Source organism: Zea mays, chromosome 5 (genome assembly GCF_902167145.1).
Source record: "Zea mays cultivar B73 chromosome 5, Zm-B73-REFERENCE-NAM-5.0, whole genome shotgun sequence".
Classification (NCBI taxonomy): Eukaryota; Viridiplantae; Streptophyta; class Magnoliopsida; order Poales; family Poaceae; genus Zea; species Zea mays.
In genome coordinates this window covers 113,547,256-113,563,826 of record NC_050100.1, presented here as the reverse complement: position 1 = coordinate 113,563,826, position 16,571 = coordinate 113,547,256, and the positions used below count along the sequence as shown (strand labels likewise).

The 16,571-nt window shown below is 43.5% G+C and overlaps 1 pseudogene; it reads right to left on the bottom strand.

Annotated features, from left to right (window-relative positions):
* Window positions 1-410: 410 nt before the first annotated feature.
* Window positions 411-5,616, bottom strand: LOC103628390 (peptidyl-prolyl cis-trans isomerase FKBP17-2, chloroplastic-like; annotated as a pseudogene).
* Window positions 5,617-16,571: the final 10,955 nt, after the last annotated feature.

Sequence of the window (16,571 nt, the reverse complement as noted above, 5' to 3'; positions counted from 1 at the left end):
TTGGCGATGAAATCGAGCGTACATTAGCAGATAAGGTTTCGGCTAACTTCAGTCAAATCACGCAGAGCAAATTATCGAAGCCGCAATTAGTTTAATTCGATCTTTTACTTCTCACTCAGATCTACACTTTTAGATATAAATAACTGATTAAGATTCATATGACTCTGAGAGTATTTACTAAATTTAAAATCAGGTGTAGATCAAATATCTTGGTCGTTACCTTTTAATTCGATATATTTTCATCTCACTCAAATCCATTTTAGAATCAAGAAATATAGTTGGTTATACAAAAAGGAACGTGTGAAGAATTGTTTCACGTTATCTTACTCTCTCATGTGCTAGCGTTGATTTTTTTGTTTGTGTGTTTGTCCCTATCCTTTGCACCGCTGGAATTTTCCTTTGCCACATCCTCACGTGGCCAACCTACGTGATATTTTCTTCCTCCTCAGCCGTATCACTCCTTCCACCGCTCTCTCTCTCTCTCGCTGATATTTTTTGCTGCCGCGCGTGTCTTGGTTCTTCCATCGCCCAGCTCGATGCCCAGCGCGCGTCTCTGATTTTTTCCACCGCCGCGTGCAGTTCTCTTTCTTGTCTTCTTCTTCAATCGTGTCTCTCTCTCCCTCGTCCATTCCCAGCTCGGCCGCTCCTCAGCTCGCCCGGCCGTGTGCTCGCCCATGGCGCGTCTCTGCTCAAGCTCCATCGCGCCGACCGCTCATCTCCCTGCTAGCGCGCGCAGCCGTGCTCCACTGCTCGGCCAACTTTTCCCAAGTTCGGCCAGCCGAGGTCTCGCCCGGCCGCGCTCCCCTCGCCCCATCGCGGCGCTCCAGCTCCAGCTCGCCGGCGCTTGGTTTCCAGCTCGGATTTCGCCAGCCGCTGTTCTTTAACCCGTGTACTGGTCGGCGTCGTGGAGTTTTGGTTTGGTTGGCTCGTCGTTGACCTCGCCGGTGTCGTCGAACCGTCGAACCCCTTCCTCAGTCGCGTCGGGTCTCCATGCTGGTTGTTGTCGTTCGTTGTCGCGTCGTGTGTGCAGCAACGTCGCTGATTCCTCCATGATGCTTATCGACGAACTTCGATTCATGGATTCCTCGCCTTCGGTTCGGCTCACGTATGCACGTCGAACACGTTCGTCGCTTGACCCTGTGTCGCTAGAGCTCATGACCTCACTGTCGTCAAAGTCCTCACTGAATTTGTGTCCTCGCCATAGCTCGCGCTAACCTGCTCGACTACACCTCACCAGCTCGCTCCAAACTCGATCTCGTCGTCGTTCCGTGCATCATCAAGAAAACCCAAGAGTCGGGTGAAGACGAAGTTTGCAGCGTGATATTCACCAAGTGCTCGACGCAAGGGCTGAACCAGAATCCTTGCCGTGTTCGCGGATAGCATGTTAGAGTTAGTATGGTAAGCTGATTCATATTTTTGTTTGCTTAATTATTGATTTGATGAATAGATTGTGTACATAAGTATAAAGTGGTCGTGTCACGTGAAACTCAAGTTTAAAATGATTATTGTGTAAGGAGAATTAATAGTGTGAAGAATTGATTTAGTAATCCAAATGATTATCCGATAAGGCTGTCATCGTTGATTTTGTAGGATATTTTGGTAGTCAAACCTGAAATGTTTGATTAACAATTGACATGTAAAATACGTGAGGTGTGAAATAAAATTAAAATAGTTCTTTGTGAGCGATGTGGTATAATTTATAAAGCGAGGGATAAGTTTAGAATTTAATTAATTAGCTGATAAGTTGTGTTAGGCTAATCGTATTAAATGTGTATAGTTTGTTGTTCCATGATGTTTGCGTTAGATTCAGTTAATCTAGAGAAGTGTAATCATTGCGCTTAGTCGTATGTCGATAACCAGAGTTTTCGTATAAAATGGTACAACGCCTCGCCGCTAAGTGTTTAATTCGCTATCGTGTAACACTATTTAGGTTTGAAATATTCCTGTCTATATGCATTCATGTGCATAATGCATTTCATTCAGATACGTGAATTAACCGCGTGATGCGGAGAACCTGAGCCAAGTCGACCCCAAGCGCAGGCTACTCCGCATGGTGATGCTGATGGACGAACCTGCCTTATCAAGTGCTAGGACAAAGATGATCGTCAAGTGGACATCGCCTAACAAACACTAACCTAGTGTTATTAAGGCAAGTCCCAGTGCATTTGCCACCTCCTTCTGTTTTAAAAAGTTTATCACCTTGAATGATGCATTAGGTGATAGGAGTCGTGTGATCATACAATTGATGCATTTCCTTCCTGGATTAAACAACCCTAATACCTGTTTTAAGAAAAATTTAGTGATGCTTAGCCCTGCTTATTAATTTAGGATGGTTTTTTAAAAAGATGATGTGTAACATGGGATATGGGAGGTTGTGAAATAAAAGGACTTGTGATGATGAACCCATTGCGGTCGCAATGATTTCATCATTCAAGTAGGGTACCTCTCTCAGGTATCAAGTTTTGGGGAAATAATATGTAATGTAGACCAGACGTTGAGCAGGAAAGTTCGCCCGTCTGTGTCGAGTAAGGACCGTTCGATGTAGGCCTGATGAGGTGAGACTTTGCAACTAGCCACATGCTCTGGTAAGCCTGAACCCGACTATTCCATACGTGAAAAGACAACCGCGCACTGGGCGTGGGAGATGGTGGGAGTAGCGTGTACCCTCCTGGCTAGAGGCTGGACGGAGGAGTACTGTGCTCCCGGGTAGCGAGGACCGGTTCATGTTGTGGAGGATCTGTGGGAACGATTGACATATGCAAGGGTTAAGAGCTACATATGTCGTGTGGTTAGGGATCCCCAGCTGGGTATAATCGGTTCGAATCATCGTGCTCCTCGGATATGGAGACTCAACTCACTGACCACTCATCGTAGTTGATAAGTGAAATATGAATTGGCCAAAATAAAGCTAGATCAGGACAAGTGAATGATCTAGATTAGGCAAATCTAGATTCAGGAAAAGTACTTAACCAGTGAAGTAAAAGTTTGGCTTAAGGATCCACTATTAGTAAGCGTTTCTGCAAAATGAGTCCTTGAATATTGCTTAGCCTTACCTTGATTTCCGACAAGCCAGCATATCCTTGAGAGTCTTTTCTTTAGTCGGTTAAGTCTTGCTGAGTACTTGCGTACTTAGGGTTTTATTCCCATTGTTGCTGCAGGTTATGGGTCACTTTGACTGTGATTGATGTTAAGTGCCGGTGGGCTCGACCTTCTTATAAGTCTAAGTACTTCTTCTATACTTCTTATTGAGGATTGTCATTGAGCTAGCATATATTTCAAACTTATAAATAACTTATAACATTTCAAAGTTTATTCTTTGAACCACTATTGTAACCACTCCAATAAATATAATGTAAATTTGTTGTAACTTGTAAAATTTGGTAGTAAGATTTCCGCTGCAAATTGTTGGTGTGTGATTTGTGTTTACTTAATCCTGCGGTCCTGGTTGTTTGTGGTTTATCCGGGGTCCTTGGGACACTCAGACGGATCCTGTTAAGTTATCTAGTGCACATGCATAGCCGTCTGAGGTCTTTGAGACAAGGGCAGGTGCATGTGGGCCCAATAACTTGGGAGGTTCTGCCACATGTTTGAGCCACACTTCTAACTGCCATGACGAAGGACTTCGCCATAACAGTAGTGTTGCCGCCATATGAGGATATGGTTGCTTCATAGCTCATCAGGAACAACTTCAGATCTGAGTGCCCATCATACTTGGGGAGCTGAGGTGGCTTGTAAGATGGTTGCCACGGGGTAGCCTGCAACTCTGCTGCTAGAGGAGAAGCATCATCAAAAGCAAAGTTACCATGATGAAAATCATTGTACCATTCATCATCATTGATTGGGCCTTCCTGATGAAGCTCCCTGTGTTGGGGCCTTTGGTCTTGGTCATCCTGAGTAAGGTGACACATTTCTTTGGCAAGTTTGTCGATCTTCTTCTGAAGGTCGGTTAGCCGAAGCATCTTTTCTCTCTTCCTTTGTACTTACTAATGAATAGCCTCCAAGTCCCCGATCTCCTGGTCCAACTCCTCCTCCTGAGTTGTTGGGCTGATAGCCTTTCTCTTCTGGCTCCTAGGTTCTCGTAGGGAGATTGTTTCCTGATTTGTGTCCAGTGGCTGCAGGGCAGCCCCTGGCATAGTTGTCTTCTTCGGTGGCATGAAGAAGGTGGATGCTTGCCGAAGGTCGTCGTTCGAGTTCACCGGAGGTGGGCGCCAATGTTGGTCACTTGTTCTCAAATGTTGTAGATCAAGAACAAGGCAACACAATTGTTAATTATCATGGACCTTTTTCTTTCGAAGCATTATCTCCACATGGGTATAATGCTCATCAGACGAAGGTCAAGAAGGACATACCTTCATCAGATTAATATGTGAATAGAAATGCAAAAGGATGAAGACAATAACTACATCTCATTAATTCATACATATTTGTATTTCATAAGTTATGTGTGAATATTAATAGTATTAATATTACATTGATACCTTTGGCTTGCCCAAAGGTGAAGACGCGAGAGAGTGATTACAATTCTACGTGAACAGTACGGTGCTACTGTTCATCTCTACTAACTATTAAAAACCCGGTGTAGACTGCCCCCGACTCTACGCCCGCCAGCCCGCCCGCCCGCCTTCTAGCCCACACGCCGCAATCCCGCCGCGAACACCGCGAACCGCCCTCCCGCACGCCCTACGCCCATCCGCCCGCCCGCACGCCGCAAGTCCCGCCGCAACCAAGGGACGCAGGACGCTGCCGATGGCGAAGCCGAGGAAAACCCGCACCTCGGCTCCAAATCCGCCTGTAGCCGCCGTTTGGCTTCCGTGGCACCCACTGGCGCCGGGCGGGATCTGGACATGCTCCTCCCCGAAGTCGGCGCCGCCGTCGCCGAACGCGAGGCCCGGCGGGACGACCACCCACCGCTTGCCGCCGGGCCTCATGGAGCGCACCACATGCTCAACACCCTCGCACATGCCCCTGGTGTACGGCCGGGAGCTCATCACCAGCGCCAGCAGCCGCTTGCTGTCGTCGAGCGTGTCCACGAACGCCTCCCCGTCACTGCCGGCCACCCGGCCCTGCAGGTCGGTCACCACCAGGTCGCCCAGTCGCGGGACGTCGCCGCCACCGACGCGCATCTCGTAGTACTAGATCCCGTTGGGCAACACGACCTCGTGCTCCTGCTCCACGTCCTTGTGGCACGCGAGAGCGAGAGGAGCATTGGCGGTTTTGTAACATAATGAATTAACGACCTGCGGCAAGCATGGTGAATGGGGGTGGCGCTGACTTGGTTTTGGCCTGCTGCTGCGTGACCTCGAAGCGTGTCTTGAGCTGCTTCGACACGACGCCGACAGCCAGGAAGCCGGCCCATGCCAACCCTGCACCGATTCCAGACCGCTGCGTCAACGACGAGGCTATCCAGTCAGTGGAGTCCGCGACAGCCGCGTGCTTCGGCCTCGCCGCCGCCGCCGCCTGCTGTGGCTGCACTTGCATGGAGTGCCGCTGTTTCTGTGATTCCGGCTGCTCGCTGGACGATGGCGAAGCCGAGGAAAACCCGCACCTTGGCTCCAGATCCGCCCGTAGCCACCGTTCGGCTTCCGTGGCACCCACCGGCGTCGGCGGTCCCCACATCCGTTCTGATCTCGCTCGCTGCGCTCCTCATCCACGTGCTGGACGTGCTCTAGCACTGCCAGAGTGAGAAGCTGCAGCAGCTCGTGGATCGAACAAGGCCTAGAAGGTACGATTTCCCTGCCTGCTTCTCGGTCTCTCTCGCTTTTGTCAATTCTCCTCTCATGGTGATTGATGCTTGTTTGTGTGGTGCCTTGGCGAGAGTTTGGCTATCAGGTTAGGATTGATTGCTGCGTTGAGGTGCATACAATATTCAGAAACTAGCAGTATGCTCAATCGCTTGTAAAACAGTTTCATTGTTCGTAAGTAGCATTCTGCTCGATCTCTTGTAGTATGATTGTGCAATTTCTCTTATGCAAAATGGTTGATAGTGACCTACGTGAGTAATTAATTATTCTAAGGGCTCATTTGGAGCGGAGGAATTTTTCCCGTTTCTTGCGTTTTTCCTGTGAAAATGAACTGATTACTGTATGATTCCTCTAAAATTATTTTTCCCATTTCTTGCGTTTTTCCTGTGAAAACGAACTGATTACTGTATGATTCCTCTAAAATTATGTTTAATACTAATTTTTTACTCTCGTGGCATATCGGGTTGAGTTGTTGATTTGGTGCATCTGGGGAGGTAAACCTTGGATCTCAGCGCCCTTGGCATAGGATTTAGTGGTGTCGGTGGGAATGTACAGATGCTTCTCCGAGAACGTGTGATTTGCTTGCTCGCCCATGAGCTTTAGATTCAAGAAGGTGTGAGCGATCTTATTTGTTTGATGTGCTGATTTGAACTGAAATAGATAGAGTTGACTATTTGGGTTTATGATTCAGTTTTCAGGTGAGTAGATTTGTGGATCTTAGGCATATAATGTCCTTGCATTGGGCGAAATGTAGTTTTTAAAATCATCAGTGTGCTTAGGATTGAGGGGCTGGATTTACTCCTATTAGCTTTGGAACAATTTTCTTATTGTAGTTTTCAGCTGAGTCTTGCAAGACTGTAGCAGAAACCATACTACGATACCTGAAAATACTATCAGTCCTTCCCTATATACCGATCAGCGATCATATGTTTCACCTCTGAACTGGGTACCTGTTTATCTAGACTTTAAAATCTTAGGTCTCTGCTGATTGTTTGGGCATGAATGATGGATATTTAAGCTATAGGGATATTACTAAGCCCTTGACGTGTCTGGTTAACTGATCATAATGACTATCATAATGTTGTGTTTCAGCTTGGCACTCTCTCGTTTAATTATTTGATGTTCTGTGCTTGCAGGCTGGAATTGAAGGTTTGCAGGCAATGAAACTACTTGATATAAGCTGCTCCAACTGAAGGAAAGCATCTCCAAGGAGATTGAAAAGAATGAACTCCAGATTGATTCATTGGATGGTGAACTTAAATCTGTGAATACTTAGGCTGTAACTACTCTTGAAAGTTCTCCCACAGGGGTGACACATACAGAAAATCTGTCACCTTCTGGTGGGACATCAAAGGTTCTAGAAGTGCTGATATCTGTGATACATTTGATATGATAAAAAAACCGGGGGAGCTCATTGTTTCTCCTAAGGTACCTATGGTATAGGATGCTGATGTCAAAGGGGCCGATATGATGGAGGTTGAAACAGCTCCAGTTCGCAATGCAAAAACAGTTCCTTCAGAAGAGAGTGCTGTATCTCCTGGAGTTGCTGAGGGTAAGGCATGTGCAGTTGCTGATCTTAGCTCATTGATAGCTTCTAAAGAAGCTGGGTCTCAAAATGATATTGACAATGACAGGCCGAAAACTTCTTTGTGCCATGCTGATTCCATGAAAATAAAAGTTAGTGATGAACTACCAGTGAAGCAATGGACATACTGTGATCATATGTCTGATTTACACAGTTCTTTCACATCTGCAAATAATGATATAGCCAAAGAAATGAATGAAGTGCTATTTAAATCATTGCCTACTGATACATCTGCCCTTGATTTGTTGGCATCAAGTGATCTTCTTAGCCAACAGAAGATTGATTTGATTGGCAAAGAAAGACTTGGAGTACGTAAAACCAGGCTGAGGTTGAAAGAGCAGATTCTTACAACGAAGTTCAAGGCATATCGTCACTTGTGGAAAGAGGATGTACGGCTACTTTCTGCAAAGAAACAACAATTGAAGTCTAATAAGCGCATTGATCAGAATAACCGAACATCTCAAATTGGATCTCAGAGGCGACACTTTTATAACCGTTCACGATTAGCCATGAGGCAACGCTTTTATAACCGTTCACGATTAGCCATGCCTGGTCAGTATTATTTCCATTTTATATCAAATTTTGTTTTAAACTAATTCAGTGAACAACAACTCTAGATGTGGGTGTCAAAACAAACTGTCTTCCATGTTGGTTTATCAATGATCAAGTCTTGATTTTTTGGCGAAGTGCAGGACGCCGGCGAAGTGCAGCTCTAGATGTTGGCGAAGTGGAGGACACCGGCGAGTCGGTGCTTCTCGACGTGCGCGAGCGCGGCGTTCTGTTGCACGTGAGCCTCAGCATCGGCGGTGGTGAAGTTGTCCTCGGGCTTGAAGGCGAGGTGCCTGTACATGATGCGCTGCGGAGCACCTCGGCGGTGGCGGGCGCATCGGCAGCGGGCTCGACGACGACCCAGACGACGAGCGGGCTAAAATTTGAGTTAAACTACCTGAGAAAGTATTGGAATCTAATTTTCACCTCTCGATTATGTGTGTCCTTGATCTAACATGTAGCTCTCATGATATATACAAACCGTAGCAATGTGCAAGTATTGTACTATTATATATAGAAGTCTGTATGATATTAAAGGTTGCAATGTAGTGGTCCCGTTGCAACGCACGGGCATTCATCTAGTCTATTTATAGGCACGAGACACAGCCCAAGTAAAAGTACATTTATGCCCCTAACATTCATCTATAATCATAACACGAATCATTAAGCACTGAATAGTCTTTGTCCCTTTTCGGTCATCATCATACTTGGTCTTCGTTATCACATCAAGTCGAAGCTCTTTGGCTATAGCTTCATCGTCCATTGATATCACCTTCGGGCTACATCTTCACCCTGTCATGAGAGAAGACCTTCATCTCGAAGCCGAAGCCCCCTGTAATAATCCATGTCATACTAAAAACATATGGCTAGTAACATTTTTGAGGACCTTCGGAAGAAGGCCCCCAACAGTATCCATGACTCTAGCCATTTGAGAAATAATAAAGGAGCCATTTCGTTTATGTGACTTATTAATGAGACATATTTCTTTTAAATAAATACCAAATAAACATATAAAATTATGCATCATGCTGGGATTTCGTTGTTTGTGCATAGAACTCGAACTTATATTTAAAAATCAAATCTAGCTTCAAATTCAAATTTGAACCCTAAAAATATGGGAGCAAAAGAGTTAAAAGAATTGAATAATAATAATAAGAATAATGGATAATAATATTATGACAAGCAGTAGAAACATTATTCCTATTAGATTTGTGTTTGATATTTGAAGCTGAAGTTCAAACATGAATTTAAATTTGAATATAAGTTTTGAATTTGAAAAAGAAAGGATAAAAGAAGAAAAAGAAAAGAGAATGAAAAAAGAAAAGGAAAAGACCACCTGTGCCGGTTTCCTCATACCTCGGCCCAGATAGCCGCACCACCCCAGCCCAGAAACCAACGCCCCAACCAATAACCACCGAGGCCCACTCCTCGGTCTCCATCGCTGAGCGCGGGCACCTGCTTGGACCAATGACGAGTGGGGGCCGCCCGATCATCACGTTCGTGAAGCAGATTACCGCAACAGACCCGCACACGATTCCGGGAACCTGTTGGGACTCGTCGCGATGTGGTTGGGATACCAGACTCCAGCCTCGGACCTCGTCCTCAGGCCTAGCCTCGGGTACAAATATGTGGGCACCTGGCTCTCGTCCTAAGGAATCAAGCCACCACCGCTGCCGTGTGCGGGAGAGGTCCTCCGCTGGGGAAACTTCGATTCGTCGGCGTTTGGCCTCTGGTGCGTGCCGAGGGTTGACCACGGGAGCCGGGGAACCTATTGGGTGAAGCCGAATGTGGCAGTGCTGACCAGAGCGCGGTGAATTTCACGCCGACACGAGTTCTCCACTGCAGCGCCACCCTTCACCAGGAACACGAACCTTCACACCCCTCCCGCAGTATGGGCCATCTCCATCGATTTCCCATCGCCCTCTCGTCGTGTAAACACAATTAGGTAGGCGCGTAGGGCATTAGGGCACCTGACTGGTGTACTCGCCAAAATTATCAGATGCGGCGGCGCACAACCACCGTGTTCTGCGTTGGGTAGCCAACAGGAGCTCGGGCAGCCGCTGATCTCCTAACGGGTGGCTCTGGTGTGGCCCCATGCATACCCCTTTGGCCGTTGCATCTGCGCCCTCGGATCTCGATCCGATGACTCTGGGCAAAGTGGGGTATTCTAAATCCGCGTCGCCGATTGTCGATCGGACGATTTGGATCACGCACCGGTTCGGCTGGGGGTGATCTAATCTAGATCCCAGGTTTCAGATCGGGCGGTCAGAATCATCCAATACCCTTTCGTTGTGCACTTTGACATAAGAGCCCCTCGGTTTTGTTAATATAAACCCGTCGTCCAATTATATTAAAAGAACGTTATAGATTAGCTCTAAACTTTTGTGTGACTGACCCTAGGCTCTTTGGTATTTATGACCGCCATCCAGGGAGAATAATTCATATGAAATAAATCTGAAATTCGAATTACTAGTATAAAAATCTATCTCAAAATTTCTTTAATCCATAACCTGGTCGTTTTAATTCCGATTTGATCTGCTTGAATTGCGTTAGATTCATAATAATATCACCTATTCAATATGACACTATATCACATACTTTTATTATTAGATACTTGTCTGGCCTATGTTTACTAGATTAACTCCTCTAATCGAAGTTTACCTATCCATAATTATAATTTGATAAAAAATCTAAACATGTTATACCATAGATTAAAGTGGAAATCGTACTTTGCATTCTTATCACATGATTTATATCAATCAACATATAATCTAGTTTGTCATATTTAAATCACATAGATCTTCCGAAGACTATATCTTTATAACGGTAACTCCGAATTTAGTGGTTCTCGAACCTGCGATCTCGTTACGTGGCGTAGATCACTATTATGCAGTTTGTTCTTATGTTTGGTGTAATGTTAATTTTGCCTATACCATGGGTGTTTGTATTGCTACGACTAGTGGTGAGGTCACGAGAATCTTGAAGACCAAGTTGGTACCGGGGAATCTCGGGTCTTAGGCATGTTGTGCCCTTGATCACTTTTCTTTACCTAATAATATTCCTATTAATCACTGTGACATGCTCAGGTTGCTTTGATGGGACCTAATAGGTTTCCCTAGTATTGTTTATCCCAGACCTTGTTTACCACTGAACTTTTGGGTAGTTTTGCTATTGCTCTATCTGGTTTTGGGATTAATATTACATTATGATCATGTTCCGGTTATACTGTTGTTTTAATTATTATTCATGACAAGATCATTGTGTTAATTGGAACATGGAGCTTAACTTGAGTAAACAGTGCTACCACAAGGGTGAAATGGGACGCCCTTGGCTAAGTAATTAGGAAAGCTAGGGAGAGATTACCTTACCCAGGTTGGGGCAAGCGGGGAGGCGTTGCTGCTAGAGTATAGGGAGGTCCTCAAATCGAACTGTCTGTAAAGCTTTTTGGACGAGGGATTTCTATACTTCCTTCTTCTTGAATCGTAGCGGGTTTTTTCGAACTAGTGTAACTTTGGAAAGGCCTCGTAATGCTACCCTGCCTCGCTTCCTTGGTAAAGGTGTATGGGGTCCGATCAAAGTCGTGGCAAATGGGTAACATGACTTGTGGGTAAAGATGCACAACCTCTGCAGAGTGTAAAACTTGTATATCAGTTGTGCTCACGGTCAAGAGCGACTCAGGACTCTCGCATGATTATTTTATGGAACTAAACTTAATCTGTCATATGCATTGCATCGCGGATGTTGTTATCAATGTGATCTTTTATTTAATTGGGTTGGTATCTACTTATACCTAGTAACTGCAAATAAAATTGACCAACTTTAAAAGCAATGCTCAGCTTTAAACATCTCCTTTGGTAAGCGTTACACATCACATGGGCTCTCACCTTTGGTGAATTCATGAACATTATTCCCCACAACTTGCGTATGTGAGCTCACCATTGTTGTACTCACATCTCCCCCAGGTCAAGAACAAGTACCGCAGGAGGAGGCACATGAAGGAGGCTATGTTGAGTTCGTGAGTGGTCTAGGCCGTCGTTTCCCAGTCAACTTGGTTGCTGGATCGTTGTCTTCGTATGATGTAATTATTTAGTTATTTTGTACAGAACTCCATTATAAACTAAATATGTGACATTCGTTTCTGTACAATTAGTCATCATATGTGTGAGACTTGATCCTAGCACACTTGGTGATTATTTCTTGCCCGGGTTTTGGACCCCTAAAATTCAGGTGTGACAAAATTTATCTTCAAATTGCTTAGAATCTCAAGCCTAGGCTTTGATACCAACTGTAACATCCCGGGATCCACAAACACCCTAGAATGCTACTGAACTACACATCTAACATTCATATATAAAATTTCGACAACATCTCCTTTGAAAATTTGCATAAACGAGGGAGGAACAATGTATAAACATATATCATGATAAAAAACATACTAAGCATTATTAATCTGCAAGCAAAGGGAAGATAACCATAACAACATGAACTGAATTAACCAGTGCACATGACTAGTTAAAAAACATCCTTTGACATGGAGTTTCTAATTAAACCATGGCTGCAATTGGGCAGCGTTATTATAAGAGTGAAGGTGGACGTGCATCTACTTCCCTCCTTTCCAACATGAATCAAGTACCTACATTGAGTAATACCAGAGTGAGATGACACATCTCAGCAAATAAAATAATATCAAATTGTTTAACCACATAAGAACATTGTTTTACCACCACTTGATTTCACAACCCTCTTCTTATTATCAAGGTGTAGCACAAAAACAACGTACAACACACCTAGTTACCACACCTCGCAGGTAGAAACCACAATAGTAACATAGCAATGTCACGCTTCATACATAACTCATGAGTGCAAATGACTGCAAATGCAAGGATGACTTCTGCCATCATACCTCTAAGGATATGAAGCCACATCGTATCCCTCCTCGGGCAATGTACGATGCTAAAAGTACCGGTACGGTCATACCATAAGATCACGACATAACTTCAAATGCAAGATGAATGATGCAATGTGCATGACATGCCAACAATACTTCACTTCATATAACATGCTTCAAATAGATACTTCAACTACATCAAAGATGTGAGTCAATCACTTATACCATTCTCAAATCATGACCATCAACATTATTAGACCATTGACCATTAATACTTTCAGTAAAATAAAACCTCATCATAGAATTCAATGATTAACACATTCAATACTTATGAATACTCAATGACAAGGCAAATCAAACGGTAGCAAACCACCACTGCATTTACTTGCCTTCTCCGGAAATTCAAAATGACACTAGGTACGATCCGGAGCCACACCACCTGTTTGTGGACATAAAACTTAGTACAAACATTCATATAGTACTTGCTAACAATCAACACCGCTCCTACGCTCGAACCCCAAACATTGGCGAAAATCAACCACCTCTCCATACCACTCACCAAACGGCAGCAACACTGCTAGTTAATTTTGTATCTTTAAAATTATAACATTAGTGATATCAAACAAAAACTCTGGAAGCATCTACACAAAATAGTCTACAAGTTTTGTATTCAAAAGATAATTAAATTGTAACATCTAGATAGTCCTAGGCGGTCGACAAGGTACTCACCGTGTTCTGTTTTTTGGACAGCAGCCTAGCTGACTTCAAAATGCGATAACTCCTAGAATATTTCACCAAATTCAATGTTTAAGTACTCTATGGAATGGTCTAATAATGTCTCAATAGATTACATAACTTAACTTCATTTATCTTAATGAGACACAAAAGTATACCAGAGATGACTTCATATATTGCATAATATTAAACTCACAAAGTTAATCATCTAATTACCATTAGGCCACGTTTGGATCCTTAGAATTGAATTCCATTTTAGTAATCGTAATTTAAACACAGATCAATTAAGCTAAGGCCCCGTATGTTTCCTTTCATTTTGAGGAATTGAAATCTTACTATTGGAATAGACTATTTTTTAGAATGTGACATTCCACCACTTTCCAAAGTTATCATATAAGCCTATCTCAAATTCATGGGGTAAGAGATGAAAATTGATTCTATAGATTTGCATGATATTTTTCCGATGTACAACTTATAGCACACTCTTCTACTTACTTCGTTATAACATGAATGTAGTATATAACTATCTCTCTCATATGATTTAAGATAATATACAAATATATTACATATATAAATATATGAACTTAATTAGTTTTGTCTAAATTATAATTATTAAAATGGAATTCAATTCCAACGAAACAAACGGGGCCTTAGGGTTTTCCTTTCATTTTACTATTTAATGAATAAACTATCACTTAAACTAACATATTGATGTGACCATACCAGCATCGTCAACCTTGTCGACCATTCCTACTGGACCGATCACTCGAAGCCGAGCGAAAAAGATACAACAAGAGGTGCACACTCTACTTTATGAATTTCAATTAAACACTACTAAGAACTTTATGCTACCTAAGTCGTGTATGTTGATATTGCTTAGATACACAAAACAGGAAGGACAAAACATATCAATGGCGAATCAGAGAGAAGAGCTATGTTCGAGTTAGTCCAGTGTAACAAAACCGTCCAAAAGAAACAATCATATCTTTTGATTCCTAAACGCTTTTGTTGGTCACTTATTCTCAAATGCTATGAGTTAAGGACAATGCAACACAAATGTTAATGGTCAAAGACCTTCGTCCTTCGAAGCATTATCTCCCTTAGGATATAATGATCTTCAAACGAAGGATATGAAGGACAAACCTTCATCATCTCAACATGTAATAATAAAAAGCAGGAACATGGGGAACATATGAATGATAATATTAAATCATTAGATTATCTATCTTCTCATTATATGATCATGATCAAACATTAATAATATTGAATTACATTTGTACCTTCGGCTTGATAGAAGGCAAGAATCCAAGAGTAACGTGCGAGTGATTACAAGTCAACGTGAACAGTACGGTGTTACTGTTCATCTATTTATAGGCACAGGACGCAGCCTGAGTGAAATTACATCCAAGTCCTTGACATTTACTATTGACTAAGGAGTAATCTGTCAAGGACTAAGCAGCCTTTTCCCCTTTAAGGTAGGTTTCATTCTCCATCACCGTCTTTGCGCTAAGCCAAAGCTTCTCCATCTATAACTTCGGAACCGATTCATCCTTCTTCCAGACCGCTTCTTTCATATCATGCACACCTTCATCTCAAAGCCGAAGGTTCCTATAACAGTATATTACACTTGGAAAACATGTTAGTCGTGTTTTTGATGACCTTCGGAAGATGAAGGCCCCCAACAGTAGTCCCTCGCAATATTAATTTGTTCTTGTATCTAACAAATTCAGACAGCGACGTGAACGAAGGCCTTTAGCCGAAGGTCCGAAAAAACACCTTCCCTTCGCTAGAATAGCGAAAGTCAATGACAAATGGGGCCCGCCAAGTTGCAATACACTAGGCATATAAATAGAAACCCAGAGCGGTAGCGTTTGCTACACCATTTCTGTTGCTTGCGTTATTTTCTCAAATTTTTAACTCTTGCTGTCAGCTCTCGCTTGATTTTCGAGCTTCGTGATATTCACAAGTGCTTGTTGCATGTCTGAAGAGAAGATGTCTGAAGAGAAGAAGATGGCTGAGGAGAAGAAAGTTGTGGACCCTTTTCTTGCTGGGTTTTATGAATCTATGGCAAAAACAAATACAGAGAAGATCACAAAGGAAATAATGGCAGATTTGTCTGAAGATTCTGACGATAGCGATGACTATGATGTGGAAAGTGGGGATGAAGATTCTGAGAACCGGCCCTGGCGGCCAAGCCATACCATCTTCGGAAAGTCGACCATTAAACAAAGTCAAATTGATGCCATGAAGGGAAGATACTTCTGTGACATGTCTATCGTGAGGGTTGGAGGGAACAACATCGCCCCTGCTCCTAAAGAAAATAAGGTTGTTGTCTATAGAAGCTTCATGAAGGCGGGTCTTCGGTTCCCATTGAGCAAATTTTTTGGTTGAAGTGCTGAAGATATTTCGGATCTTTCTTCATCAACATACTCTCGAACTTATAATTAGAATGGGTTTGTTTGTTTGGGCTGTGAGAAGCCAAGGGCTGGAACCGAGCGTGAAGTGTTTTTGCAATATGCACGAACTGTTGTACAAGACGAAGGCCAGTGGTAAAGAACAGTATCACAACAACTTCGGTTGTTATGGATTCATTGCTCGTTCTAATGCAAGCTACCCGGTTCCAACATTTCGGAAAAGGTGGCCCGGGTCCTGGATGGAGAAATGGTTTTATGTTAAGAATAATCTAATTGAAAGAGAGGACATAAAGGGGATTATCCAATGCCCCATCTGGTCTCGCTTTGGCCTTCGAAGGCCAACCGTGGCGATTGAAAATGATGCCGAAGCATGCCAAAAGGCTTTCAACAATGTCTGTGCTTTCATTGGTACAAGAGACCTGATCCAAGAGCACATAGCCTACAGGGTATGGCCACTTGTGGATAACTGGGAGATGCCGAAGGAGACTGCTGCCGGGTCCAGTCCAGATGGATTAATTCGTTTGAAATATACCTTCAGATACAGAGACTGGTTTGATGAACCAAATGACGACTGGCTGAAGTGTATTGAGGCTACTAGCGACGAGTTACTTGGGGCATACAACAGAGCCGAAGATGATGCTTTGTCCTTAGCTTTCGGG